This window comes from Oryctolagus cuniculus, chromosome 1 (genome assembly GCF_051225735.1).
Source record: "Oryctolagus cuniculus isolate XC-2025 breed Fujian yellow rabbit chromosome 1, ASM5122573v1, whole genome shotgun sequence".
In the NCBI taxonomy this organism is placed as follows: domain Eukaryota; kingdom Metazoa; phylum Chordata; class Mammalia; order Lagomorpha; family Leporidae; genus Oryctolagus; species Oryctolagus cuniculus.
Genome location: NC_142867.1, coordinates 182,346,143 through 182,373,595, shown reverse-complemented (window position 1 = coordinate 182,373,595; position 27,453 = coordinate 182,346,143). Strand labels below are relative to the sequence as shown.

The 27,453-nt window shown below is 42.9% G+C and overlaps 1 long non-coding RNA gene and 1 pseudogene across 1 annotated transcript in view; both read left to right on the top strand.

Annotated features, from left to right (window-relative positions):
* Positions 1 to 21,424, top strand: part of LOC149128782 (uncharacterized) — a 43,008-nt gene extending 21,584 nt beyond the window's left edge. The window contains exons 2-3 of the long non-coding RNA XR_016223973.1: positions 16,124 to 16,176; positions 18,631 to 21,424. This is a non-coding gene — a long non-coding RNA (uncharacterized LOC149128782). The remainder of the gene's footprint in view (positions 1 to 16,123; positions 16,177 to 18,630) is intronic.
* A 2,394-nt stretch (positions 21,425 to 23,818) lies between these two features.
* LOC127493584 (large ribosomal subunit protein eL15-like) lies at positions 23,819 to 24,922 on the top strand (annotated as a pseudogene).
* Positions 24,923 to 27,453: the final 2,531 nt, after the last annotated feature.

Here is a 27,453-nt window from a genome sequence, read left to right as displayed (position 1 = left end):
GGTCCTCACAGATGCTGCCAATGTTGATAGCCTGCGGACCCCGCTGAGACCACAGCTTCAGGAGTACATCTGCTTGAGCCTGAATGTTTCCGTGCTAAGGCTCCCCAGCTCCTCATTCTGCACAGCCTTTCCCCACCTTTTGGTGAGCACAGTCTCTGCTCCATCCTCCCCCTCTCCAGCCCTTCAGCTGCCTTCTCTGTGTGAGGACTGAGTGTTCACTTACCCTACAGCTGCCTGACCAAAGGCTTCTTTTCCATCTCAGGAAGGACCTTTTGTGCTGCTTTTCCTCGAGATTTCCCCCTCTCCCATCTCCACCCCAGAGATACATTGCCCCTCCTCGCCCCTCCTCCCTCTTACTGGGAAACTTGACAACGATCCTTTGTTTTTGTTTATGGCCCATTAACTATCTTTATCTAAGAGATAAGAAGATCAGTGAAAACTAGCTGCCTTTTGTTCAGACCATTTCACTTTGCCGTAAGCCCTACCTCCACTCGCTATTTTCATCCAGAATTTGCTGTTTATCCTACAGGTTTAGAAACAGTGGGTAAAGACCAAGGCCTGTTTTGATCTTTGTTGAGTTTCTTTTTTTCTCTCTCTCTCTCTCTTTTTTTTTTTTTTTTGGACAGGTAGAGTTAGACCGTGAGAGAGAGAGAGAGAGAGAGAAAGGTTTTCCTTCCGTTGTTCACCCCCTAAATGGCTGCTACGGCCAGCGTGCTGCGCTGATCCGAAGCCAGGAGCCAGGTGCTTCCTCCTGGTCTCCCATTGGGGTGCAGGGCCCAAGCACTACACTCCCAGGGGCCACAGCAGAGAGCTGGCCTGGAAGAGGAGCAACCTGGACAGAAATCAGCACCCCAACCGGGACTAGAACCTGGGGTGCCGGCACCGCAGGCGGAGGATTAGCCAAGTGAGCCACGGCGCCGCCAGCCAATCTTTGTTGAGTTTCTTAAGATCTGGGATTATTGGTACACACATCAGAAGGCAGTGGCTACTAGCCTTTATTTTAACTGTCTCTGTGCCACAGAATTGTAGGAATTTGACACTGGAGGGATTTTTCAAGGATTTTTAGTTCAAACCCTTCATCTGACAAATGGGAAACAGTGGCCCATGAACTTTCCATACATTGTCCAAGACCACAGTTAGGGCAGCCTGGGATGCTGCCCAGTTGCTGCTCCCCAGAACACCAAGAAACTCCTCAGACCTGCCTGTACTGAGCAGTTTTTGTTTGGGGCAGGAGCTGGGGAAAGGCGGAGGCCCAAAGCAGTTCCATTGATAAAAATTCATTTGTTTCACAAATGAAGTACTTGTTTGCAATTCTTTTGGGTAGGATTTCTGGGTGACTTGCTAATTCTTTGTTTAATTTTTAAAGGAGCCGTGACACTGTTTCCCACAGTGGCTGTACCATTTTACATTCTCATTAGCAATCTACAAAAGTTCCAGTTCTTTCCACATCCTCACCATATACTTATCTCTATATTTTTTAAAAATACCCTTATCAGATATATAATTTGCAACTATTTTCTCTTATTCTTTGGTTTGTCTTTTTTCTTTCTTAATGGTGTCCTGGAGGCAAAAATAAAACAAAAATAAAAAATTAACCTGATTGGCAGGTGGGCACACAGGTGTGGCCAAGTAGGGGCATGAGATCACACAGGGGGCATGGTGGAGGTGTGGTCTTCCAGCTTACAAACCTAATCAATTCTATACTATATGCCTGCCTACAACACAGGGGCCCAAAGACTTGGGCCATATTATAGTGCTTTCCCAGGCCATAGCAGAGAGCTGGATCAGTACTGGGACAGCCGAGACTTGAACTGGTGCCCATATGGGATGCTGGCACTGCATGAAGCAGCTTTACCTGCTATGCCACAGTGCTGGCCCCAGCAGTAGTTTTTTTTAAAAAAAGATTTTAAGCTTTTATCATTCAAGGGAAAAAAACCTTTTGACCACTCTAAGGCAAGAACAGTAACATGCATCCAGTCTTTTTTTATTTTAATATTTTTATTTTATTTATTTGAGAGGTAGAGTTAGAGAGAGGGAGAGACAGAGAGAAAAGGTCTTCTGTCTGCTGGTTTAGTCCCCAGATGGCTACAGCCATTGTAGCTGAGCCAATCAGCCAGGAGCCAGGAAATTCCTCCAGATCTCCCATGTGGGTGCAGGGGCCCAAGCACTTGGGCCATATTCCACAGTGTTCCCAGGCCATAGCAGAGAGCTGGATGGGAAGAGGAGCAGCCAGGACTAGAACCAGTGCTCATATGGGATGCCAATGCCACAAGCAGAGGCTCAGCCCACTACGCCACAGCACAGGCCACATTCTTTATCACCTAGATTAACTCTTGTCAATTTTGTTGAATATATTGCTAAAGAATTTTAAATCATGTTTTCTAGTCCTCACAACTTTCTAGTTTCATTTTCTTTCTTTCTTTCTTTTTTTTTTTTAATTTATTTGACAGGTAGAGATATAGACAGTGAGAGAGAGACAGAAAAAGGTCTTCCTTCCATTGGTTCATCCCCCAAAAGGCTGCTACGGCCGGCACTGCACCGATCTTAAGTCAGGAGCCAGGTGCTTCTTCCTGGTCTCCCTTGTGGGTTGCTAAAGAATTTTAAAGAATTTTAAAGCAAATATATATATATTATATATATGTTTTATATATATGTGTGTATATATATAATGTTTCTTGTTGCTGTTTGGCTTTCAGTGTCTCATATCAGAAACCATTGCCCAAATCAAGCTCCTAAAGGTCTATATGTTTTCTTCTAAAGAAGTTTTAGCTCTTACATTTAGGTCTGTGATCCATTTTGAGTTAATTTTGATGTAGGGGGTCTATCTTAATTCTTTTTCATGTGACATTTATCCCAGCACCATTCATTGAAACAATTTTTCTTTCTCCATTGAATCTGATAGCATTCTTATCAAAAGCCAGTTTGCTAGAGACAAAGTTGTAGTGTTGTGGGCTAGATGGGATCTAAAATCCCTTTTCCATGCCCTTGCCGCTTCACTAAAGAAGTATTCTAAGTACAGACATGAATATGACATACAAAGTGACAAAGTTGATTTAAAAGGTGAAGCAATCACACACACATGGGCATTGTTTGGGACTATAGTAGGCCAGGAGGGAAAAAGATGAGAGACAGATATTTCAGTACCCCGCACATTGCCGGCCTCTTACTAGGTTGGAAAGGGGAATGGTTATAGGGTACCAGGTCCCAGGTGAGGGGAGGGACATAATGGAGAAGGGCTCATCTGACTGACAGGTAAGCAGTAGGATTACATAGGTTGGGGGGAATGTGGTTTCTAGTATGTGGCCCTAATCTAGCTACCTGCCTTATTCTATATCAGTAGCACAGTGGGTGAAGCTACTGCTCGCGACTCGTGACACCAGCATCCCACATCAGAGTGTTGATTTGAGTCCGTACTGCTCTACTTCTGATCCAGCCTCCTTCTAATATGCTCGGGAAAGCAACGGAAGCTGACCCAAGTACTTGAGCACTTGCCCTCACGTGGGAGATACAGATGAAGTTCCCAGCTGGTGGCCTGACACAGCCCTGGCTATTTAGGTCATTTAGGCTATTTGAAGAGTGAACCAGTAGATGGAAGGTCTCTCTGACTTTTTATGTTTTTATGGCACTGTGATACAGCAGGGAAAATCGCCGTTTGCATCCCATATTGATGCTGGTTCAAGTCCTGGTTGCTCCACTTCTGATCCAGCTCTCTGCTGTCGCCTAGGAAAGCAGTAGAAGATGGTCCAAGTCCTTGAGCCCCTGCACCCGTGTGGGAGACCCAGAGGAAGCTCCTGGCTTCAGACCAGCTCAACTCTGGCTATTGCAGCCATTTGGGGAGTGAACCAGCAGATGGAAGACTTTTCTGTCTCTCCCTCTGTAACTCTGCCTCTCTAATAAACAAATAAATCTTTAAACATTTAAAAAAATTTTTTTGAAAAGAGTACAAGTTTTGAGACTGGTGTTGTGGCAAAACTGGGTAAAACCACTGCCTGTTAGAACAGCATCCCATATGGGCATCAATTCAAATCCTGGTTGTTCCACTTCCTACCCAACTCCCTGCTAATGCACCTGTGAAAGCAGCGGAGGATGGCCCAAGTGCTTGGGCTCCTGTACCTATGTGGGAGACCTGAATAAAGTTTCTAATTCCTGGCTTAGTCTGGCCCAACCCTAGCCATTGCGGTTACTTGGGGAGTGAACTAGCAGATGGAATCTCTCTCTTTTCCTCTGTCTCCCCTCCCTCTCTGTAACTCTGCCTCCCAATTAAGCAAAATAATTTTTTTTAAGAGTACAAGTTTTGGGGCCGGCGCTGTGATGTAGCAGGTAAAGCCGCTACCTGCAGTGCCAGCATCCCATATGGACATCAGTTCGAGTCCCAGGTGCTCCACTTCTGATCCAGCTCTCTGCTATGGCCTAGGAAAGCAGTAGAATATGGCCCAAGTTCTTGGGCTCCTACACTTGCATGGCAGGCCTGGAAGAAGCTTTGGATAGGTGTGGCTCCAGCCATTGCGGCCATCTGGGGAGTAAATCAGTGGATAAAAGACTTCTCTCTCTCTGCTTCTGCCTTTGCCTCTCTACCTTTCAAATAAATAAATAAGTCTTTTTAAAAAAATTAATAAAAAGTACAAGTTTTAACATTTTAAAAAATGAATCCTAAATGTTTTATGTTTGAAGGATTTGTTTATTTATTTGAAAAGTGGAATGACAGAGCAGGAGAGAGACACAGAGACAGAGAGAAATCTTCCATATGCTGATTTACTCCCCAAATGTCTGAAACATAGTCAGGGCTGGGCCAAGCTGTGGTCTCTCATCTGGGTGGCAGGGACCCAAATACTTGGGCCATCATCTATCTCCCAGACATATTAGCAAGAAGCTAGATCAGATGACGAGGGAAGACTCAATCCCAGGCACTCCAGTATGGGGTACAGGTAATACCAAGTGGCAGCTGAACCTGCTGTACCAAAATACTTGCCCCAGTATTTTTAATTTTTGATGTTATGATAAATGAATTTGTCTTCTTTTATTTTTGGATTGTTCCTTAGTACTATATAGAAACATTTTTCAGAGTAAATATATTATTTGAGTTATCACTATTGCCTCTTATCTACCTTGACAGGAAGCTGGAGTTAGGTGTCAGAGCCAAAAATCAAAACCACAGACTCTGCTCTAGGATACCACCCTCCTCGACGAGCATTTTAATTAACTGCTAAGCCAAACAGACACTCAGGGATTGTTTTCCTTCTTAATTTCCAATCTGGATATTTTTTCTTTTTCTTGCTTAATTTCCCTTGCTGGAATGCCTAGTACAATGTGGCAAAAGTGGACATCCTTGTCTTATTTCTGATGGTAGAGGGAAAACATTCATTGTTTCACCATTAAATGTAATGTTAGTTGAGGGATTTTAGATAAATCTAAATCTATCCCAGTAGAGATGTTTGAGCTGAGAGACGAAATATAAAATAGAGACTAGAAGAAAGATCTGGGCTGCCTTTGGAAATCCTTGGTATTCAGATGAGAGTTGAAGTTATTAAAACTAGTAAGATGGTTCAGAGAGTGCATAGGATAAGGACTGGGGAAATATATCTTGGGAAACATCAAATTTCCGTGGGAAGAAGAAAGACCCAGAGAAACCCCAAGAGCAGTGATTCTCCATCCTAGCCATGCCACGTTGTCTAGAGAAATTTATGAAAATACAGATTGCCAAATACTATCCCAGGTGATTCTGATAGAGGAGGGTTTGGCTTCAGCATCTCTTTGAGGCTCCACAGGTTATCTAATTCTCTGACTCCTGTGAAATGTACTTCTTTTCTTTTCTTTTTAATTTTAAAAAACTATTTATTTATTTGAAAGGCAGGATGAGAGAGAGAAATGGAGAGACAGAGATATCTTCTATCTGCTGGCTCACACCCCCAAATAATCACAACAGTCACAGCTGGGCCAGGCTGAAGCCAGGAGCCAGTAACTCCATCTGGGTGGCAGGAACACAAGCACTTGAGCTATCTTTTGCTGCCTTCCTGGGTCCGTTAGCAGGAAGCTGGATCATAAGCAGAGTAGCTGGGACTCAGACAGGCATTCCAATATGGGATGTTGGAGTTGCAAGTGGCAAGCTTTACCAATTGTGCCACAACACTGGTTCCTTTACTTTATTATTTAAAATTTTTGACATAGCATATAATATTTATACATTTTATAGGATATAGTTCAATGTTTCCACACATATACACAGCATAAACCAATTAAACAAGGGAACTCGATTTTCCATTTCCTTATCTTTCCTTTGTATTTGGAGTCTGCCAGCCCCTGTCTTCCACTTCTTAACACAGTATATAATACATTATTGTGAACTGTAGACACTTCACTGTATAGTGGGACACTAGACCTTATTACAACTACCTGACTCTGTTTTGGTACCTATTATCCAATCTCCCTTTATCTCCCCTACCTTTCCTGGTCTGAGTAGCCAATATTGTAAGTTCAGATGCAACTCTTATTAAAATTCATCTTGTTTTGAACACTTGTTTGTCTTCAGAGAGAAGGTGACTTATGCTGACTCTTGAAACTTACTTTGAGTTGCCAAGTAATTCTTCAACCATCAGCCAAACTGGAGGATGGGGGTCATTATCCCTCGCAACTAATTAGTTGCCAATCTTGTCAGTCATACTTCAGGAATGTCTCTCAAATCTGCTTCCTTTTTTTTTTTTTTTTTTTTATTTTGCTTATTTCTTTAGTTACCTCTTACACCTGGTTTATAGCACTTGGCTATCTGGCCTCTAAATCTCTTTTCCAGCTATCTTTTCTTTGCTACCAAATTGTCTCTTTTAATCAACATGTCTTTGTTGAAAATACTTAGTAGCTCCCATTGATTAAAAGATAATATCCAGACTCTTTTTCATGGCATTAAAAAACCCTTATCTGCCTGACTCTGACATACCTTCTTGGCATTAGCATCTGCCATCTTTCACCTTGAATCCCCATAGTCTAACTATAGTGCACTTTTACTGCTTTCTTCCCCCTTCCTTGCATGATAATGATAATTTTAAAAAAAAGATTTATTTTATTTATTTGAGAGACAGAGAAAGAGGTAGAGCCAAAGACAAAGTGGTCTTCCATTCCGTTGGTTCACTCCCCCAAATGACTACAATGACCAGAGCTGAGCTGATCTGAAGCCAGGAGCTTGTTCTGGGTCTCCCATGCAGGTGTAGGGGCCCAAGAACTTTGGGCATCTTCTACTGCTTCCCAGGACATAGCAGAGAGCTGGACTGGAAGAGGAGCAGGCCGTCACAGCGGCTCAATAGGCTGATCTTCCGCCTGCAGCACCGGCATTCCGGGTTCTAGTCCCGGTCGGAACGCCTGATTCTGTCCCGGTTGCTCCTCTTCCAGTCCAGCTCTCTGCTGTGGCCCGGGAGGGCAGTGGAGGATGGCCCAAGTCCTTGGGCCCTGCACCCGCATGGGAGACCAGGAGAAGCACCTGGCTCCTGCCTTTGGATCAGCACGGTGCGCCAGCTGCAGCGGCCATTGGAGGGTGAACCAACGGCAAAAAGGAAGACCTTTCTCTCTGTCTCTCTCTCTCACTGTCCACTCTGCCTGTCAAAAAAAAAAAAAAAAAAAAAAATGAAAGAGGAGCAGCTGGGACTTGAACCGGCACCCATATGGAATGCCAGCACTGCAGGCTGGGGCTTTAACCCACTGCACCACAGCACCAGCCCCATGATAATTTCTGACATCCTTGAAGATCCAGCCTTCTCTATACTGTTGCCTCTGACTGTCCCACATAGACTTAATAACTTGCCTCCCCAACCCTGTCTGAGTGGTACCTAAGAAATGGTCAGTATAAGCCCTGATAAATACAGAAAGAAAATACTAGTCATTAATTTTTTCTTCCTCTTTTATAACTTTATTTGCATGTGTATGTGTAAGTTTTTTAATGTTAAAGTAAGAGTATAGTGGGGTTTTTTTAGATTTATTTATTTTATTTGAAAGGCAGAGTTACAGAGAGGCAGAGAGGGAGGGAGGGAGAGAGAGAGACTGAGAGGGAGAGAGAGAGAGAGGGAGAGAAAGAGAAGGAGAGGGATAGGGAGAGGGGAGGGAAAGGGGGAGAGAGAGAGAGAGAGAGAGATACCTTCCATCCACTGTTTCACTCCCCAGTTGTCTGCAGCGGCCAGAGCTGAGCTGATCCGAAGCTAGGAGCCAGGAGCTTTTTCTGGGTCTCCCACGTGGGTGCAGGGGCCCAAGGCCTTGAGCCATCCTCTACTGCTTTCCCAGGCCACAGCAGAGAGCTGGATTGGAAGTGGAGCAGCCGGGACTGGAACTGGTGCCCATATGGGATGCTGGCACTACAGGTGGTGGCTTCACTCATTATGCCACAGCGCTGGACCCAGAGTATAATGCTTAAGAGTACATATTCTGGACCTAAATGGATAGGTTGAAATTTTGGCTATGCTAATTACTAACTAGGTGCTTGATATGGCAAGTTACTTAACCACTCTGTGTTTCAGTTTTCTCATCTGTAAAGTGGATATTGTTCCAGTTACTTGTTGCTATGTTACAAATTGATCTAAAACTTTGTGACCTAAAATAACATTTTATTCCAAATTTTGGGGTTGACTGAACTTGGCTAGGTGATCGATGGTTCTCATTTGGGATCTCTCATTCAGCTGTAGTCAAAATAGTTAGCAACTGGAACTGGAATTTTCTGTAGACTTCTTTTTAAGATTTGTTTATTGGGGCTGGTGCTGTGGCATAGTGGGCTAAGCCTCCTACGGGGCCAGCATCCCATATGGATGCCGGTCCAAGTCCCAGCTGCTCCTTCTGATTCAGCTCTTTGCTATGGCCTGAGAAAGCAGTGGAAGATGGCCCAAGTATTTGGGTCCCTGCACCTGCATGGGAGACCTGGAAGAAACTCCTGGTTTCTGGCTTCAGATTGGCCCAGCTCTGGCTGTTGCAGCCACTTGGAGGTGAACCAAAGGTTGGAAGACCTTTCTCTGTGTCTCTCACTCTCTCTGTAACTCTACCTATCAAATAAATAAATAAATAAAATCTTTTAAAAAAGGCAAAAAGATTTATTTGTTTATTTATTTTGAAAGGCAGAGTGAGAGAGGGAGAGACAGAGACAGATCTTCAATTCACTGGTTCATTCTCCCCATATGGCTGCAACAGCCAGGTCTGAGCCAGACCAATACCAGGAACTAGGAGCTTCTTCTGGGTCTCCAACATGGGTGCAGGGGCCCAAGCATTTGGGCCATCTTCTGCTGCTTTCCCAGGCTATGAGCAGGGAGCCAGAGTGGAAGTGGAGCAGCCAGGACTGGAACCAGTGCTATCTGAGACGTTGGCATCACTTAATCTGCCATGCCAAAGTGCTGGCCTCTGCAGGCTTATTTACTGATGTGTCTTATACCTGGCTGGGAGGGCCATGATAGCTGCTTAAGTTTTTCTCCATGTGTCTAAGTTCAGCTTCTTCACATAGCTGCCAGCTTCCCCCAGAGGAAGGCGTTTAATAATGTAGCCTCAGAAGTCCCAGCATGTCCCTTCCGCTGCATTCCATTGACAAAGCCAGTCATTAGGTCAGTCAGTCTCAAGGGTGAGAAATGACACCTCTTGATGGGAGGCAGGACAATGGGGTGGCATTGTCTGGACTAATGAACACAGAATTTTCAGTGCTAAAACTAGGACAGTCCCAAGTAAACAAGGAAGAATTGGTCACCTTAGGAAAATATGAACAAATGCATTTTCCCAAGGAGACATAAATGGACTTTTTTAAAAGCCTTGAAATTGTATTTGTTTGCTTTTTCCTCCTCAAATGAAACCTTACTTGAGTATAAACCAGACAAACTGGAGGATTGGAGTACAGGAGAGGAAGATGTGGAACTTCAGCTTTGGCTTGCTCTTTCCATCTCTCTTTCCCTTTAGAGGCCTCTAAAGTTCCGCTGAAAAATTCCAGGGCGTCACTTTGAAAGCCATAGACATAGTAAATTATAGCCCTGGAGCTTCTTAAAGTCCCTGGAATTTGATTACTTGGTCTCTCTTGATCTTTATATTCTACAGCCTGGAGTCTCTGTTTGACAGGAGTAGTAGGAGGTGGGTAAGGCAGGAGGACAGCTCCAGGGCAGTAGAGGAGCAGATGGGGCAATTCTAGCACAGAATGAGGAGCTGGCCAGGTTTTTAGCGGCCCCCCAGGAATAAAAGCAGGGAAATTTAGGAAAAGGAAAGCTGTGTCAGCAGCAGGACCGCCCTGGGGCAAGAACAGGGAAGGAGAAAGGGCCACCAGTTTACTGTCATTTGCAAGACAGGAAGTTGGACTTTATAAACTTTCTATCATACTGACCATTTTAAGAGAAAGTGCTTATACGTATTATGATTCTTGTAAATGTGAATAATCTTTGTCACATTGAACTCTAAAGAATTTCCACTAAGGATATAATCAGAAATGTATGCCGAGGTGGCCTAGCAACTAGGATGCTGCTTGAGATGCCCACACCCCAAATTGGAGTGCCTAGGTTCCATCCTTGGCTGGGCTCCTGTTCCAGCTTGCTGCTGCTGTGGACCCTAGGAGGCAGCAGTAATGACTTGGGTTCCTGTCACCCCCATAGATAGAGGTCCTGTTCCATCCTTACCAGTTGAGAATATTTGGGGAGTGAACTGGCAGATGGGGGGAACCCTCTCTCTAAATGCCTCTCAAATTAATTTTTTAAAAATCCTTTTTTTTGAAAGTGTGCAGGGAGTATTATTATTATTATTATTATTATTATTTTTGACAGGCAGAGTGGACAGTGAGAGAGAAGAGACAGAGAGAAAGGTCTTCCTTTTTGCCGTTGGTTCACCCTCCAATGGCTGCCACGGCTGGCGCACTGCGGCCGGTGCATCGCGCTGATCCGAAGGCAGGAGCCAGGTGCTTCTCCTGGTCTCCCATGCGGGTGCAGGGCCCATGCACTTGGGCCATCCTCCACTGCACTCCCGGGCCATAGCAGAGAGCTGGCCAGGAAGAGGGGCAACCGGGACAGAATCTGGTGCCCCGACGGGGACTAGAACCCGGTGTGCCGGCGCCGCAAGGTGGAGGATTAGCCTATTGAGCCACGGCGCCAGCCTGAGTATCATTATGTTCTTAAAACTGATATATAAAATACATGAACTTTGTTCTTTTTATATAAATAAAAAAAAATTTTTTTAAGTGTGCAAAAGGGTCGGCACTGTTGTGTAGTGGTTAAAGCCACCATCTGTGGCACCAGCATCCCATATGGGCACTGGTTTGAGTCCCAGCTGCTCCACTTCTGATCCAGCTCCCTGCTAATATGCCTGGAAAAGCAGCAGAGGATTGCTCAGATGCTTGTGCTCTTGTACCCATGTGGAAGACCCAGAGGAAGCTCCTGGCTCCTGGCTTCAGACCAGCCCAGCTCCAGCCATTGTGGCCATTTAGGGAATGAACCAATGGATGGAAGACCTCTCTCTGTCTCTCCCTCTCTCTCTGTAACTCTGACTTTCAAATAAATAAACAAATCAAATTTTTAAAAAGAATTATTTTACTTATTTGAAAGACAGATGAGTTATAGAGAGAAGTAGAGCTAGAAAGAGAGAGATCTTCCATTCCGCTAGTTCACTCCCCAAATGACCACAATGGCCAGAGTTGAGCTGATCTGAAGCCAGGAGCCAGGAGCTTCTTCCAGGTCTCCCACATGGGTGCAGGGGCCCAAGGACTTGGGCCATCTTCTACTGCTTTCCCAGGCCACAGCAGAGAGCTGGATCAGAAGAAGAGAGGCTCGTGTTGTGATAATACAAGTTAAACCATAGCCCACCACACTAGCATCCCATATAAGTGTCAGTTCAAGTCCCAGTTGCTCCACTTCCAATCCAGCTCCCCGCTAATGCATTTGGGCCTCTGCCACCCACATGGGAAACCTTGTGGAGGATTCTTCTGGCTTTGACCTGGCCCAGCCTGGCTGTTGCAGCCATTTGGGGAGTGAACCAGAAGATGGGAAATTCTCTCTCTCTCTCTCTCTCTCTCTCTCTCTGTAACTCCCTTACAAATAAATAAAAATAACATAAAACTGTGCAAAGATATGTATAATAAAATATATATACAATTATATTCATTATATTTTTAATAGTAAAGGTCACTAAGAAGAAGTGATGTTTTTGCTGAGCCTTACAGAGTAAATGAAGTTAGCCAAGTTTATAGGGTAGGGATAGGAAGAAAAGAAGGTGTTCTACCTGTAGGGAATAGCATGTGCCAAATTGTAGAGATATGTCATAGTCTCTGGGGGAACCATAAAAAATTGGGAGCAAAAAATACATTGTGAAAGGGAGAGGGAATAAAACTGAAAGGGAGGAAAACAGGCAGAACAGAATTGTAAAGTTAATCTTTAAAATTACAATAATTTTATTTTGAGTGGAAAACATTCTTTAGGTTGGCATGTATACACACAGAGATAAGAAATCTGACCCGGCATACAGGAAATTCAAACCAAGGGAAGTAGTGAGCTGTCCTGAGTTCAGATGTTTTTTGAAATAATAAAATAAGAAAGATTAAAGAGTCATGCTGCTTTGATGTCAGATGAAATCGTCTCTATGTATAATATACTGGTCAAGGTTCAAGAATGGTTATCTTTATAAAAATACTGCTTGCCTCTTTGCAAGGTCATCACAACTTCAGAATTATTGAGGTAATAAATTTTGTTTTCCATGCCAAGTTATATTTTAGCCAAGTTGATTGTAAGTAAAATATTACATATTATCAATGCATTTATGTCCATATACATAAGAAATCATTCCAAATTTATCATTATCACATTATCTCAGTCATTACCTGTTGTTTTTGCTATCACTCACCTGCTCCTCAACTTTACCTACTTTTTGCTATTCCTCATCTTTATTGCCACTTCCACTGCTAAATGTTCTCAAAGGAAGCCTTTTGTCCCACCTCTTTCCACCAACTATTTCATTGTTTTCTGGCCACAAAGACCTAGACCCAAACAATGCACTACTGTTATTGGCACATGTTTCTGGATTTTTATTCAAAGTTCTTGCCCCCATATAAATAAGAATTCAAAGTACAAGTATAAATACAGTGTACAAGTGAGAGCAGGGTTTACTTAAGAGAGAGTAGATATATACTCATGCGTGAGTGTGGGCTACCCTTTACAGAGAGATACCTGTCATGAGTGGGCCAGAGAATGGCCTATGAGGAAAGAGAGTAGGAAGAAGCCAGAGAAGGACATATAAGCATGGTCCAGAAGCCCAAAAAAACGAGAAGGCCACTCCCATGTTATCAGTTCCTTTTATGAGATAGAGGGGGGTGCCCTAATTGAATATACAAACAGAGTGGAGTTTAGTGTATACAAAGTTTTCTGGGAGTTTCATGGAGCCTCCATGTAGAACTTACTCATGGCCATTATAGTGTCTCCTGGTTCCTAATCCTGAGTTAGACACAGGTGCATGATGGGAAAGTGGGCGTACTGGATTAACAGCTAAGGGGTGGAGTTACCATGTAGGGCTACACAGAAGTTGTGGAAAAAACAAATTCTCCATGCTTTATTTATTTCTCCCTATCTCCCTGGCTGGTTCTCATATCACCATCATCAAACTATCCTGGAGAGGGTGATAGTAAAACCATTTTTTTCTTTATTTTTTTTTTTAAAGATTTATTTATTTATTTGAAAGCCAGAGCTACACAGAGAGAGGAAAAGGCAGAGAGAGGGAAAGAGAAAGGTCTTCCATCTGCTGGTTCCCTGCCCAGTTGGCCGCAACTGCCAGAGCTGGGCCAATCTGAAGCCAGGAGCCAGGAGCTTCCTCCGGTTCTCCCACGTGGGTGCGGGGGCCCAAGCACTTGCCCCATCTTCTACTGCTTTCCCAGGCCATAGCAGAGAGCTGGATTGGAAGTGGAGCAGCCAGAACTCGAACCAGTGCCTATATGGGATGCCGGCACTGCAGGTGGCGGCTTTACCCGCTACTGGCTTTGGATCAGCCCAGCTCTGGCAGTTGCGGCCAACTGGGGAGTGAACCAGCAGTTGGAAGACCTTTCTCTCTCCCTCTCTCTGCCTCTCCTTCTCTCTGTGTAGCTCTGGCTTTCAAATAAATAAATAAATCTTTAAAAAAAGAAAAGGACAGTACACTCTTAACAGTGCCTGTACCTCAAAGAATTATTGTAGAGAAATGAGGTGACTGAGGAAAATGGGCTTAGGCTTTTAGGGGCAGCAAACTTTGGGAAGGTAAATAGAAGATAAAGATTATTTCAGTCATTGTTAGTGTAGATTCCTCTCTCAGGGACCTGTGTGATACCTGAGCTGATAAGAGTCTAGAATGATACCAGTTGTTCTTTTCCTAGAGGGAGAGGAAGAGACCTTTACAAATGCAAAGGTTATATCTTTTTCATCTGCTCTTTCTCTCTTGTCTTCAGCTCAAAATAATCCTTATGCCGAAGTGACATATTGGAGTGGCATATTCTGATCTCCTATAATACCATTTATTACATAAATAAATATAGTGTCAATGGTAATGCTTATAGTAGGTTTTTAGACTCACCTGATTGGTAAATTGAAATAATCATATCTCTTTTTTTTGAAGATTTATTTTATTTATTTGAAAGGCAGAGTTACAGAGAGAGAGGGAGAGATGTAGAGAGAGAGGTCTTCCATCTGCTGGTTCACTCCCCACATAGTTGGGGCTAGATCAGGCTGAAACCAGGAGCCAAGAGCTTCCCATGTAGGTGCCATGGGTGCCAGGGCCCAAGCACTTGGCCTGTCCTTTACTGCTTTCCCAGGTGCATTAGCAGAGAGCTGGATTGGAAATGGAGCAGCCGAGACTCAAATTGGTGCACTTATGTGATGCCAGCATTGCAGGAGGCGGCCTTACCTATTACACCACAACACCGGCCCAAGAAATAATTGCATCCTAAAATGTCCCTCTGTAGGCCTCAAATAGTGAGGTCTCAGAGGAATTTTGGTTCTGAAAGAACAATTCTTAATGAAAGAACCAGTCTTACAACTTGGAATTTTTGCTATAGGGTTTTAGATTTGTACTCTAGCTTGCTCGTCAGAAATTATCTTTCCCAGCTCCTTACAGATGAAGCAACTGAAGCCTAGGAAGACAAATATAGCAACTGTGTTACTTTGGACAGTTTACTTATTTTCTCACTTTTTTTTTTTTTATGCTTTAAGATTGATTTACTTATCCATGTTCCATAAATTTTTTAAAAAGATACTAAGCAGCAGCCCCTTACTCTGCCAGAGTAATGTACCTTATTAAACATTTTCAGTATTTGAATATCCACACTATTGACAGAATTTTCTACAATCACAAGACATTAAGGACCAAGATCTGTCCCAGAGATACACTGTTATTATCTGGGAAGACCAATTCTAACAGCAAATAACAGTTCCCCTCCTCATACCTCAGTGCTTAGAAGCATGTCCCTCTTGAGCTAAAGTGGAGGGGAGGGATTGTTGTATTTATTTTCTCACTCTTAACAGTGCCTGTACTTCAAAGAATTATTGTAGGGAATAAGACAACGCAAGTGAAATACTTAAAGCAGTGCCTAATTAAAATAAACTATTCAGCAAATATTTGTTATTATGGATACAACAGTAAACAAATCTGCTATTAATTTTCAGTTTCAGAAAATCCCTTATATCTCTACATCTCAATTTTGCCAAACTGTGAATTGAGAAGGTTGGAATATGTCAGTGGTTCAAACTGTGCTGTGCACCTTGGTGCTCCTCTGAAGAACTACAGGGACAGGATGGGAAGACCAGCACCTAGGCTCCAGAAAGTTTCCATCCTTCAGCTAATGTTGTTTAGTTTTCACCTTCTTATATTTTGCTTGTGTAAAAGAGTTCTGCTTGAAAAAAAAAAAAAAATTCTGAATGAGATAATCTTTAAGGTTCTTTTAGCTAAAGATTCTATGATATTTGCAAAGATCACACTGAATCTCTGTTGTTCTGGGTTTAAAATAAAGACAACGTTTTAAAGTTTTAAGGGTAAGATCAACTTGTGACTAAAGGCATGGAGCCAGGATAGAACTCTAGGTCTCCTGACACAAAGAGACATGATAGATAATCTCTTGAGGTTAACAGGAAGGAGATCTCCAAATGATTAATGCTCACTAATGGTTACAGAAATTTTTGTGTTTTGTTTATAGGGAAACCAGTCCTGGATTTTTGCTTATTAATTTCCTTTTGAGTTATTTAAGGGGTAAGTATCCTTTGGATGGTGTTGATGACTATTCAGTCTGTGATTATTGCATGTATTACCCAATCATTTTTTGTGTAACTGAAGTTTCATGTTTGCTGAATTAGAGTTTATTGAGAAAGAGGATCTTAAGGAACGGTTTCACCATCACTTCTACTCAGATTTATTTATTTATTTTAAAGATTTATTTTATTTATTTGAAAGAGTTACAGAGAGGTAGAGCCAGAGCCAGAGAGAGAGAGAGAGAGAGGTCTTCCATCCGCTGGTTTATTCCCCAAATGAGCCGATCCAAAGCCAAGAGCCAGGAGCCTCCTCTAGGTCTCCCATATGGGTGCAGGAACCCAAGGACTGGGACCATATTCTGCTGCTTTCCCAGGCCATAGAAGCGAGTGGGATCAGAAGTGGAGCAACCGGGACTTGAATTAGCGTCCATATGGGATGCTGGCACTGCAGGCTCGGGCTTTAACCTACTGTACCACAGTGCCAGCCTCTCATATTTATTTTTAAAAAGTTTATGAGGTTATTGCCATACTATTGAAAAATCCAAGTGAAGATTTTTATATTTCAGATGCAGTTCTCTGATACAGTTCTAATTTTCAGCAAACCCACCCTGATTCCAAAGCTCTAATCAAATAAGTAAAATTGTATAATAAGATTATATTTTCTTTTTGTAATTATTTTTTCATGTACTTGTAAGGCAGAGTTACAGAGAGTGGAGAGAGAGAGAGAGAAAGAGAGAGAGAGAGAGAGAAAGAAAGAAAGAGAGAAAGAGAATCTTCCATCCACTGGTTTACTCCCCAAATGGCCACAACAGCCAGAGCTGGGCTAGACTGAAGCCAGGAGACAGGAGCTTCTTCCAGGTCTCTCACATGGCCCAAGCACTTGGGCCTTCTTTTGCTGCTTTTCCCAAGCTATTAATAGGGAGCTGGATCAGAGGTGGAGCAGCTGGGACTCTAACAGGTGCCAGTATGAGATGCTGGTATTGCAGGTGGAGGCTTAACCTGCTATAGTACATTGCAGGTCCCAATATATTTTCTATTGTGTTAAGTAATTAACAATAATCTTATTTTTCCTACATTTCTGACTTTCCCAAGATAAACATGTTTAGGGCATTGACTTCCTTCAGATAAGAAATGTGATCCTAAGTGGTATGCAGTTTTCCATTATTTAATTTGAGTTCTTATTTAGAACGGATCTAGCTCAGACTCTTACTAGGTGTTGCAGTCTATATCTGAATGCACATGAAATGTGCAACATGCTTCTGTGCTTTTATGAAAATTTTGTTAGAGCCTAAATTTCATACTAATCATTCTTACATCTACATTTTTTTCCATATGAATGAAAAATACTATACACAGTATAGTGAAAAGGAAATCTTTTGTCTAGCCATAGCTTCTGAATGGTTTCCCTACCTAGAAATGACCACCAGTCCCAGTTCCTAATGTAGCCTTTTCAAAGATATTCAGTGTATTTCTCCCATATAAGAAAGCAAAACTTGAATACACGTTATTTCATTTGATCCTCATAAAAATCTTGTAAGTTAGGTAAAAGAGGTTTTCTCCTAAGAACAGACACAAAAATAAAGGCACAGAGAAGTTCATCATTGTAACTCTATTCTACAACTAATATGTTGATGATGCCATCAGTTAAGTCTTTATTGAGTGTCTGTTGTCACATTGAGTCAGGGGCTAGGTCCAGTACTCAAGTTCAGAAGAGTTATACTTCAGTCTTGTTTCTATTGCCTGGGAGTGGTTCTTGAATGCCTCAGTTTAAAAAACTGAACAAAATTCTAGCAGGTTTTTAATCCAATTTGCTGTTTCATAGGGAAATCTTAATGCATAGAGTCTCATATACCCTGCAACATTCTGCAACAGCCAGGGACAATGAGAAGAAAAAAGTCAAGGCAATCTTCTAACATTTGGCGTTTGTATATTAGGTTTACATATTTTCACTTTAGTGATTTCTTAGGATACTTATACTAGTAAAGGAAATATTGCTGTTGGTTTAATGTTTTACCCTGCTAACGCACCCCACCCTTACATGATCTTAGTGACTAATAGGATTCTCTTACCATATGTAAATTCCACTTACCAGCTTTTTTATGTGTGTTTTCTGGTAATTTGCAATCGTAGACAAAAATCAGACTAAAGAATTTCGTAAAATAAATGAGAATCAGCAACTATGTGGTTGCAGTTTAATTTTTAAATTGGCCTGGCACAACGGCCTCACCTAAGAGTCATGTGGTGGTTATGCTCCCTGCTGGTAGAGGGCCCTCCCTTGTGGCCCACAGTGACTCAGACGGCAGCTGCAAGAACAGGAAGCTGGGGTTCATGTGACAAGACTCCAGCCTTTACCAGAGCAAACAGACCAGGTAAGATGTCTCCCCCGAGACCCTCCCAGTTTCATATTTCCCAGTTTTATGTTGCATCTCAGGGATTTTTTTTTTTCCTCCCTCAGACTGCTCTGTGTTTTCTCTTTGACCTAATGCCATGTGTGGCGAAATGCTGTCCAGAAGAGCCTGCTGAGAATTTTGTCTGGGCCTGCCTCCTTGAATAAGCCAACAATCTGCACACCAAGAATGGAAAAAATGTTTCCATGCTTCAGAGATTCCTGAACACTCTCTTTCCAAAATGAATCAGTTCCTTCTAGTGGGGAAAATGAAGACATCAGCATTCAGCATTCAGCAGTCCATTTCTAGATTTCACAAGAGACCACACATCTTCACAGATTCTTGGAGGTTTTCTTCACCAGATTTAGATCATTGTTTCCCAAAGTGTTATCTGAGGGCCAACTGCATTGGAATCATCTAGATGAAGGTATCATTATCTTTATGGAAAGACCGGGTAATCTATGTTTTTAACAAGTGCTAGAACTCATTTTTGTTCACAGAAAGCAAAGCAGCATTCACAGGCCGCAGTGGGTAACAAGCAGAGTTGGAGTGTTATTTGTGCTTCCCTGTCCCCGCCCCTGAATTCCCTCTCCCAGTCAAAATGTCATTTTGATAATGTTGTTTGGTCACTGTAGAAGGAAATAGGGGAAAGAGTAGGAAGGAGCCAAGGAACCAATGATGTTCTCTCTATTACATTGGTGTGGTAAACAGGATGAATTTTAGAAAGCAATGGAACAGAGTGCTTAAAAATCACTCACAAAGGTTTTGAGAAACAAATCCCCTTCTCCCCATTCTAATTAAATAGATATGGTGCTGGGCCTGGGAACCTACATTTGTAAAAAACGCTGTAGAAGTGTGACCCACTGAAAATTGTGGGTCTGCTTCCAGAAGTAGGTGTTCATACAAAATTATTTATTTGTAGCTATTAAGGAGAGTAGGCAAATTCATTTCCATGACTAGGGGAAAATCCTGCTTTTAGGGGAACATTTTAGGGACATGAATATGCAGGAAGGAAGTTCTTGTCTTTGCGTGGAGGGGTGGTTACAAATTCACACAGGCATGGTTCAGAATTCTAGTCCAGAAGCCAGTATTGCGGTGTAGCGGATTTAGTTCATGTCCCGGCTGCTCTACTTCCAGTCCAGCTCCCTGTTAACGCTCCTGGGAAAGCAGTTTAAGATGGTCCAAGTACTTGAACCTCTGCATCCATGTGGGAGAACTGATGAAGCTCTTGGCTCCTGCTTTCGCCTAGCCCAGTCCTGGTTGTTGTGGCCATTTGGAGAGTGAACCAGCTGGGGGAAGATTCTCTCCTTCTCTCTCTGTCATACTGACTTTCAAAAAAAAAAAAAAAAAAAAAAAAAAAAAAAAAAAAAAAAAAAGCTCCAACATAGGTTGAATGTTATGGTAATAAGACTCAAGCTCCTGCTAGGGTAGTATTAAAATGAAGTAAAGAGTGACCTTTGGATACCTTGTGACCCATCTGTGCTGGCCTTGCTCTTGCAGTGGAGTCTGGACCAGTCCAGAGTGGCTGGTGATTGAATCTCTCTTTGGAATGTGACTGAAAACCTGAAAGACAACTTTGGAGAAAATCAGATGCTTTTAGGGTCTTGAAATAGATAAAAGTCACAAATAAAGACCTTTGAGCTGCTCAGGGCATTACACAGTAGAGTATCACTTATTTAATGTACTGTGTACTCGGGTCTAGAGCTGTAAGCTGTAAGTCCCCCTTCTTTCTTTTTTTAAAAACAGGGTTTATTTTTTTATTTTGAAAGTCAGTTACAGAGAGAGAGAGAGGGAGAAAGAGAGATCTTCCATCTGCTGGTCAACTCCTCAAATAACCACAATGGCTGGAGCTGGGCTGGTCTGAAGCAAGGAGCCAGGAGACTCTTATAGTCTCCCACATGGATGCAGGGGCCCGAGCACTTGGGCCATCCTCTGCAGCTTTTCCCAGAAACATTATCAGGTAGCTGGATTGGAAGTGGACCAGATGGGACTTGATCCAGCACCCATAAGAGATGTATTGCAGGCTCTACTGGCTATGGTACAATGCCAGCCCCTGTAAGTCCCTTTTTGGCAGCTATTTTTTAAGCAGCTTCAAACAAAGAAAAACCAAGTTCAATAACTCAACATTCTTGACAATAAGAAGACATATGAGGGTTTTCTAATGAGCCAGCATTTTGTTTTAGTACCTTCTGTGCTTCTCTTTAAACAGGATATATTTTTATTCGAGCAATTATATATATAAATATTAAAGATTTATTTGTATTTATTTGAAAGAATTAGAGAGAGAGGTCTTCCATCTGCTGCTTCACTCCCCAAATGGCTGCAATGGCCGGAGTTGAGCTGATCCAAAGTCAAGAGCTAGGAGCTCCTTTCCAGTCTCCCACGTGGGTGCAGGAGCCCAAGGACTTGGGCCATCTTCTATTGCTTTCCCAGGCCATAGTAGAGAGCTGGATTGGAAGTGGAACAGCTGGGACTAGAACTGGCACTCATTTGGGATGTCAGCACTTCAGGCCAGGGCTTTAATCTGCTGCACCACAGCGCTGGCCCTTCAAGAGTAATTATTAAAAAAAAAAGAGTAATTATATTGGCCAACATCTCCACAAACAAGCAAGCCATCTAACAGGAATAATACTTACATGATTCCATCATTAGTTAGATAATATTAATGAATTATATAATTAATAACATGAATGTTATTAATAGAATATGAGTCATATTAGTGAATCTATTATATTAATGATATTATTAATTATTTATTAGTGAATAAGAACTTCTTTGCATTTTCGCACTAAAAAACATTGTGGAAAGGAAGTTTTTTTCACTTTTTTCTCTATGACTTATTTATTTAATTTGAAAGGGAAAGCAACAGAAAGAGGGAGAGACATAGAAAGATTTTCTTTTATTTATTTATTTTATTTTTTGACAGGCAGAGTGGACAGTGAGAGAGAGAGACAGAGAGAAAGGTCTTCCTTTGCTGTTGGTTCACTCCCCAATGGCTGCCGCGGCCGGCGTGCTGCGGCCGGCGCACCGTGCTGATCCGATGGCAGGAGCCAGGTACTTATCCTGGTCTCCCATGCGGGTGCAGGGCCCAAGTACTTGGGCCTTCTTCCACTGCACTCCCTGTCCACAGCAGAGAGCTGGCCTGGAAGAGGGGCAACTGGGACAGAATCTGGTGCCCCGAACCTGGTGTGCCGGCGCCGCAAGGCGGAGGATTAGCCTACTGAGCCACAGCACTAGCCAGAAAGATTTTCTATCTGCTGTCTACTCCCTGAATTCTCATAAGAACTGGGGCTGGGCCAGCCTGAAGCCAGGAAACCGGGATTGAGTTAGGATATAATCATGGTGGCTTTTCAGGTGATGCACATTCTTTACAACAGTTTTTCCTAAGTGTTGCTTTTGGTATGTCCTTCTGTCACTCTTATGCTCAAAAATTTCAATGTAACTTCACTATAGAATTCCCTTGTCTAGGCCTTGGACCCCATGGGCTCAATCCATTTTCCCACCTTTACTTATACAACTGTATTTCACCTGTCTATTTTAGCTCAGTGATCTCTTACCTTTCCTCAAATGTGCCATAAAGTTTCTATTTACTAAAGTTCCCTCTCTGTATTGTCTAGATTTAAGGCTCAATTCAATATATCTTTTTGGTGAAATCTTTAAAAACATTTTAAAAAATATTTATTTTGGGGATCAGTGCTGTGGCATAGCCAGTAAAGCTGCTGCCTTAGATGCTGACATCCCATTTGGACACTGGTTCAAGTCCCTGTTGCCAAACGTCAGATTCAACTCCCTGCTAATGATCCTGGGAAAGCAGTGGAAGATGGCCTGAGTACTTGGGCCCTTGCACTCATGTGAGAGACCCAGAAGAAGCTCCTGGCTCATGGCTTCAGATTGGCCCAGCTCCGACCATTGCAGCCTTTTTGGTAGTGAACCAATGGATGGAAGATTCTCTCTCTCTCTCGCTCTCCCTCCCCCCTCCCTCTCTCCCCCTTTAACTCTGCCTTTCAAATAAATAAATAAATATATTTTTTAAGGATTTATTTATTTATTTGAAAGGCAGATTTACAGAGAGGCAGAGGCAGAGAGAGAGAAAGGTCTTCCACCCGCTGTTTCACTCCCTAGGTGGCTAAAATAGCTGGAGCTGTGTTGATTTGAAGCCAGGAGCCAGGAGCTTCCTCTGGGTCTCCCACATGCGTGTAGGGGCTCAAGCACTTGGGCCATCTTGTACTGCTTTCCCAGGCCATAGCAGAGAGCTGGATCGGAAGTGGAGCAGCCGGGACTCGAACTGGTGCTCATATGGGATGCTGACACAGCAGACTGGGCTATAATCTGCTGCACCACAGAGCCAGCCCCATAAATAAATAAATCTTACAATTAATTTTGATAGAGTCACAGAGAAAAAGGGAGAGATCTTCCATCTTTTGGTTCACTCCCCAGATAACCACAATGGCCTGTACTGGGCCAGGCCAAAGACTGGAGTCAGAAGCTTCATCCGGGTCTCTCACATATGTGGAAAGGGCCCAGACACTTGGGCTATCTTCTACTGCTTTTCCCAGGTCATTAGCAGGGAGCTGGATTGGAATTGGAGCAGCCAGGACTTGAACCAGTGACCATATGGGATGCTGGTGTTGCGGGCAGTGGCTTAATTCACTTTGCTACAAAGGTGGCCTCAGTTGGTAGAGGTTTACATTGATACTTTTTGGGGAGAACACTTTGAAGAATTACTCCACAATAAGCCCTTTTGTATATTCACAAAAATGTATGATCTATGCAGGCATGGTGGTACAGCAGGTTAAGCCACCACTTGTGATGCCTACATCTCCTATCTGAGTGCCAGCACTACTGCTCCTGATCCAGCCTCCTGCTAATGCATCCTAGAAGGCAGCAAGTGTCAATTCAAGTACTTTGAGTTTCTGCCACCAAGGGAGAGGTAAATGAAGTTCTGGGCTTCTGATTTTGGCCTGGTCCATCCCTGGTAATTGCAGGCATTTGGGAAGTGAACCAGCAGATAAAAGATCTCTCTTTGTTTCTGTCTCCTCTCTCTCTGTTTCTCTTTCTCTCTCTCCTTGCCTTTCAAAGTAGATGAAAATAAATAAACAAAACAAAGTATGATAAGGATGTTTGCTTAGTCTTTGACTAGAAAAACATTGGAAACAACCTATCAAATGGAGTAATGGTTAAATTGTGATGCATCCTGTGGCATAACATGCAATTATTAAAAACAAAGAGATGCTAAATGAGTTGATGATAAATGAGTTGGTGCCTGCAACACCAGCATCCCATATGGGCACCGGTTCAAGTCCCGGCTGCTCCAGTTCCAATCCAGCTCCCTGCTAATGGCCTGGCAGTGCATAAACTTCCTATATGTTGGTAGCCATCAGAGGTAAGCCAGGATGGATGCATACAAGTACATTCAAGAGCTGTGAAGGAAGGAGCAGTCAGAAGTGATGTACTTTCTCCCAGGGATCCACTGTTGACTGTACCACCAGCTTTCTCTGCCCCACCAGAACTCCACTCCACCCAGCCTGACAAAGTCCACACACTAGGATACCAGCCTAGACAAGGTTACATCACATGTAGGATTCATATGCACCATGGTGGCTACAAGGGCCCAGTTTCTAAGGGTCCAACATGTAGCCTGTCCATCTTGATGTTAACCAGCTAAAGTTTACTCAAAGCCTTCAGTCTGTAGCTGAGGAACCAGCTGGACACCACTGTGGGACTCTAAGAGTCCTGAATTCTTGCTGAGTTGGTGAAGATTTCACATAGAAATTATTTGAGGTTATCTGCATTGATCCATTCTATAAAAGTATCAGAAGAAATCATGGGGCCAGTGTTGTGACATAGTGGGTTAAGCTGCTGCCTGTGATGTCAGCATCCCACATGAGCATGAGCTCCTGTCCTGGCTGCTCGTCCTCTAACCCAGCTCCCTGCTTATGTGCCTGGGAAAGCAGCAGAAGAAGGCCATGTGGGAGACCCAGAAGAAGCTCCTGGCTCCTGGTTTTGGCCTGGCCCAGCCCCGGCTGTTGCAACCATCTGGGAAGTGAATGAGTAGATGGAAATCTTTCCCTCTTTCTTTCTGTAATTCAGCCTTTCGAGTAAATAAATAAATTTTTAAAAGAAATGAAAAGAAATCCTGACACCCAGTGGATCACCAAACCAGTTCACAAACACAGGGAAATGCTTTGGCTGACATCTGCAGGTCACAGGAGTCCTGGCCCTGGAAAGGATACAAGGTCCACCACACAGTTGGATTTTCTTGTTGTGCAGCCTGGAGAAGGCGCAATGCCTTCCAGCTGCACCATTACCACTAATACAAGCAATGTTTGTAAAATTCATACCTAATAAAGCATTTAAGGCAACATATCTGCTTAAAGGGGTTATTTGTCCACTAAAACTAGTCTGCAGATAATTTAACGAATGCTTTGCCAAATTATGAAAGTTAAGGTGCAATAATGTTTGAAGACTAAATGATGGTGTATCTTGTATCTTGTTTCTAATAAGATGAGCTTCAGATTTACTATATCTTATTAAGAATTTATATGTCAGTGTTGTTTAAACATTCTGGGTTGCTTTAATAGGTGTAAAATAAATTCATTTTTTTAAAAAGAAAGATTAATTTATTTTTATTTGAAAGGCAGAGTTACAGAGAGAGATCTTTAATCCACTGGTTCACTCTCCAAATGACAACAATAGCCAGGTTTGGGTCAGGCTGAAGCCAGGAGCCGGGAGCCAGGATTTTCATCCTGGTTTCCCATGTGGATGCAGGGACCCAAGCACTTAGGCCATCTTCCACTGCTTTCCCCAGGCACATTAGCAGGGAGCTAGATGGGAAGTCAAACAGCCAAGATATGAACCAGCACCCTTATGTGATGTTGGCATCGTAGGCTGTGGCTTAACCTGCTGTGTAAGAGTGCCAGCCCTAAAATAAATTCTTTAAAAGGCAAGGCAGGGGGAACAGTGTGAGAACTCAAGAGCATTGGTAACAGTTTTGAAAGTGTAGTCTCCAAGAATTTTCAGAATTGTCTCTAAATTAAAAAATATTGTCTAAAAAATTTAACGTATATATTTAACTAATTTACTCCTTTGTTCACAGGAAAAAAATAAATCTAACATTTCCATAAAATGGGAAGTATACTTTATAAAATCGTGCAAGTGGCTTTTTCCTGGGCATACTGAAAATATAGTGGGACTAGTACTGTGGTATAGTGGTTTAAGCTGCTGCCTGCAATGCCAGCATCCCGTAGGGGCACTGGTTTGAGTCCCAGCTGCTCCACTTTCCATCCAGCTCCCTGCTAATGTGTCTCATAAAGCAGCAGCTGAAGATGACCCAAGTCCTTAGGCCTCTGTACCTATGTGGGATATTCCTGGTCCTGGCTTCAGTCTGGCCTACCCCTAGCTGTTGTGGTCATTTGGAGAGTTAACCAGTGGATGGAAGATTTCTTGCTCTGTCTTTTCCTCTGTGTAACCATACCTTTCAAATAAACAAATCTCTTAAAAATATATGTTAATATATGGTACAGATGATTTTCCGATTTAGCCATTAGATGTCGCTCAACAGCTAGAAAGTGGAAGAAACTGGTTGTGTATTTTAAAGCTCTTTCTTGGTCTTCCAGGGATGACTCAGACCCACTGTCTCTGGGTTTGCTCAGACATGTACTGGTATTTGTATGTCACTATAGTGCTGCATGTGACAAGCCCTTGGCCATCCAGAGAGCTGGTTCTCCAAATACCTTAATTTTATCATTTAAATCAACATATAGTTCTTTTTTAATAGATTTAATTTGGAAGTTAGTGTAACAGAGAGACAGAGACAGAGACAGAGAGAGATCTCCCATCTGTTGGTTCACTCCCCAGATGGCTGCAACAGCCAGCACTAGGCTAGACCCAAGCTGGCTTCATCCAGGTCTCCCACAGGGTGGCAGGGGTCCAAGCCCTCAGGCCATCTTCTGCTGCTTTCCCCAGGCTATTAACAGGGAGCTGAATCAGAAGTGGAGCAGCTAAGGATGCTGCATTGCAGGCAGTGGCTTAACCTGCTATGCCACAACACCATCCCCAACATTTAGTTCTTGCTACATACAGATATCAATTGCACTCCATGGCAAATTCCCACTCATCTTAAGACCAAGCTCAAATGTCACTGCCTCTCTGGACCCTTCTCTTTTTCCTCCCTAACCTAGAACTGTGGAAAACCTTTGCCACAGTACTTTTGTGTTATATTTGTTTACAAACCTGTCTCCCCAAATTCTAGAAAATACCCTTTAAAAATAAAAAATATTTATTTGGTTAGTTATTTGAAAGCCAAAGTGACAGAGAGAGGGGGAGAGACAGAGAACCAGATCTTCCACATTTGCTGGTTCACTCCCTAAATGGCCACAATGGCCAGAGGTGGTCCAAGCTGAAGCCAGGAGCCAAACACTGTCAAATTAATCTCCAGAAAATGCATCTCTTTCTGGCTTACTCCCCTGCTATAAACTTTTCACTGGATCTCTTCTAGTTACAGAGAAAAGATTAAATTTACATTCAAAGTTTAAAAAAATGAACAACTGCACTTAATTTTTTTTTGACAAGCAGAGTTAATGAGAGAGAGAGAGAGACAGAGAGAAAGGTCTTCCTTCCATTGGTTCACCCCCCAAATACCCGCCATGGCTGGTGCTGCGGCGATCCAAAGCCAGGAGCCAGGCACTTCCTCTAGTTCTCCCATGCGGGTGCAGGGCCCAAGCACTTGGGCCATCCTCCACTGCCTTCCCGGGCCACAGCAGAGAGCTGGACTGGAAGAGGAGCAACTGGAACAGAATCCAGTGCCCCAAAATGTACTTAATAATTTTTAAAATGTCTTCTTAGACTGGTTAAAATAGCTAAAGCAAAACATTTAGATTTGGCCAAAAATC